The following is a 3,471-nucleotide window of genomic DNA, read 5'->3' as shown; positions in this document are numbered from 1 at the left end:
CAACCCCAAGAAATATGTTGTTTTTGAGCGCCACCAGTTCTGGACACTGACAATGACAGAATCAATGGGAATTGACAAGTTTGTCACAGACATGTGCCAGAAGTGTAAACACTGTGAATTTGGGGCAGCTGAGAATATATGATAAGGGACAAAATTGTTTTCAGTATACCAGACACAAGGATGAAAGAGCATCTACTTAGAGAAGCTGACTTACAGTGCATCCGGAAAGTATTCACAGTTCTTCACTTTTTGCATATTTTGTTATGGTACAGCCTTATTCCAAAATGGATTAAATTCATTATTTTCCTCAAAATTCTACAATCAATAACCCATAATGACTACGTGAAAGAAGTTTGTTTGAAATCTTTGCAAATTTATTAAAAATTAAAAACGAAAAAAAAATCACATGTACATAATTATTCACGGCCTTTGTCATGACACTCAAAATTGAGCTCAATTGAGCTCATCCTGTTTCCACTGATCATCCTTGAGATGTTTCTACAACTTGATTGGAGTCCACCTGTGGTAAATTCAGTTGATTGGACATGATTTGGAAAGGCACACACCTGTCTATATAAGGTCCCACAGTTAACAGTGCATGTCAGAGCACAAACCAAGCCATGAAGTCCAAGGAATTGTCTGTAGACCTCCGAGACAGGATTGTATCGAGGCACAGATCTGGGGAAGGGTACAGAAACATTTCTGCAGCATTGAAGGTCCCAATGAGCACAGTGGCCTCCATCATCCATAAATGGAAGAAGTTTGGAACCACCAGGACTCTTCCTAGAGCTGGCCGCCCGGCCAAACTGAGCGATCGGGGGAGAAGGGCCTTAGTCAGGGAGGTGACCAAGCACCCGATGGTCACTCTGACAGAGCACCAGCGTTTCTCTGTGGAGAGAGGAGAACCTTCCAGAAGAACAACCATCTCTGCAGCACTCCACCAATCAGGCCTGTATGGTAGAGTGGCCAGACGGAAGCCACTCCTCAGTAAAAGGGACATGACAGCCCGCCTGGAGTTTGCCAAAAGGCACCTGAAGGACTCTCAGACCATGAGAAACAAAATTCTCTGGTCTGATGAAACAAAGATTGAACTCTTTGGCCTGAATGGCAAGTGTCATGTCTGGAGGAAACTAGGCACCACTCATCACCTGGCCAATACCATCCCTACAGTAGAGCATGTATAGTGGTGGCAGCACCATGCTGTGGGGATGTTTTTCAGCGGCAGGAACTGGGAGACTAGTCAGGATCGAGGGAAAGATGAATGCAGCAATGTACAGAGACATCCTTGATGAAAACCTGCTCCAGAGCGCTCTGGACCTCAGACTGGGGTGAAGGTTCATCTTCCAACAGGACAACAACCCTAAGCACACAGCCAAGATAACAAAGGAGTGGCTACGGGACAACTATTTCGCCATTGTAAAGCCTAGTATAGCAAAGAGAGGATAAGGTACACCCCATTATCTCACATTTGCACTCAGTATGGACAAAAGTGTCCAGAGTGTTTAATTCAGACATTTATTTAAATGTTGCCTCAAGCATATGGTTGAACCCTAAATTATGTATTAATAAGTCTTCTTTCTGCTGGTCAGACTGGATTGTGAGGGGGGTTACAACACTCGGTGACCTACATGAGAATGGAGTATTGAGATCTTTTAAAAAATTTGGTTCAACATATTGGGATTCCCAGATCTCAATTCTATAGGCATTTACAGCTGCACCACCTGCTCTGTGTTGTTTTTGGGAGTAGCATACACCCCTCTAAAGCGGCAGATACTCTGGGGGAGGTGATTATTGCTTTTGGAAAAGGTCATGAGGCATCAGTGTATGACACCCTACAAATTCAGAGTCTGGGGAACGGAATTTCAACTTCCCTCAAGAGATTATGGGAGAAAGATTTAAACTTAAAAGGAGGGAGTGTGGGATAGGATTCTAAAAAACATAAAGTCTGCATCTAGAGATGCAAGGGTTTGCCTTATGCAATTCAAGATTTTACATAGATTCTATTGGACCCCCTCTAGATTGTATAAGTTTGGTCTTAAAGACACACCTACCTGCTGGTGATGCCAATCAGAAGATGGAGACACAACCCATATGTTAAGATCCTAGAGTTTTGGTTGAAGGTTCAGAGTGTCATATGTGATGTTTTGGGCACTCAAATTTCGTTTTGCTCCAGACTCTGTATTCTGGGTGATGGGGCGGTCATAAATTTGGGCGACAAACACATAAAAAATTGGGTCATGACCAGTATTATGATTGGCAGGCAGATTATTTTAAGGGGATGGAAGTCAGATGGGGAGGGTGGCGGCTTTTGAGGAGATGTCGAGCAGAGTGCTGGGGGTTTGAGATTTGTTTGCCGGAAAGTAGGGCAGGTATTTGGTGTTTTTGGGGGACTCTCGGGGAGGGGCTGTGGAGAGGGAGAGAAAGGTTTAGATTTAATTAGATATGATTATTAAATTTTCTTTTTTTGGTGGGGGGGGGTGGTTGTGTGTGTGTGTGTATTCTATTTTGTGATCACAGGGGAGTTTGATGGGGGTCGGGGTGTGGCTGGTGATTGGGGAGGGGTAATAGTGGTGGTTAAATGTTGTCTCAATGTATATATGTTGTGTTATTTTCTTTCTTATATGTTTGAGTTAATAAAAAAATGTTAACTGAAAAAAATAAAAAAAATAAAAATGTTCTACTTTTTTTTGTGTGTGTGTGGATTTTTTCCCCTTCTTCACCCAATTTTGGAATGCCCAATTCCCAATGTGCTTTTAAGTCCTCGTGGTCGCGTAGTGATTCGCCTCAATCTGGGTGGCGGAGGATGAATCCCAGCTGCCTCCGGGTCTGAGACATCAACCTGTGCAGCTTATCACGTGGCTTGTTGAGCGTGTTGCCACAGAGACATAGCACGCGTGGAGGCTTCACGCCATCCACCACGGCATCCACGCTCAACTCACCACGCGCCCCACCGAGAATGAACCACATTATAGCGACCACGAGGAGGTTACCCCATGTGACTCTACCCTCCCTAGCAACCGGGCCAATTTGGTTGCTTAGGAGACCTGGCTGGAGTCACTCAGCGAACTCCAGGGGTGGAAATTTTCTACTTTTTAAAAACTTTTTTAAACACGTTAAGACACAGCATTCCATTCCATTCTATTGTGGTAAATCAAGATATTTTTAAATGCAAGAATGCATCTGTGTGAACAGCCCCTAAGATTTTTTTTTTGTTTTTTTTTGTTTTTTGTACTGTACGAATGCATAGCATTTCCTCAAAAAAACTAAAATATTTGATTGAATCATTCTCAGACCATTTGTGTCCCCATGACTTACCACTGTAATTAACAGCTAAAATAAATCATAAATACTGAACTCAAGGATGGATAACGAACTGCGCCAATGGGGACATTTATTGGATTGCAGTTTTGCTGCCTTGGGAAGTCTGAAGTACACATGAAGTACTACTGAAAAACATGCAAACTAAATTAA

The sequence above is a fragment of the Myxocyprinus asiaticus genome, chromosome 11, assembly GCF_019703515.2.
Source record: "Myxocyprinus asiaticus isolate MX2 ecotype Aquarium Trade chromosome 11, UBuf_Myxa_2, whole genome shotgun sequence".
Classification (NCBI taxonomy): domain Eukaryota; kingdom Metazoa; phylum Chordata; class Actinopteri; order Cypriniformes; family Catostomidae; genus Myxocyprinus; species Myxocyprinus asiaticus.
Note: the sequence above shows the minus strand (reverse complement) of the source record.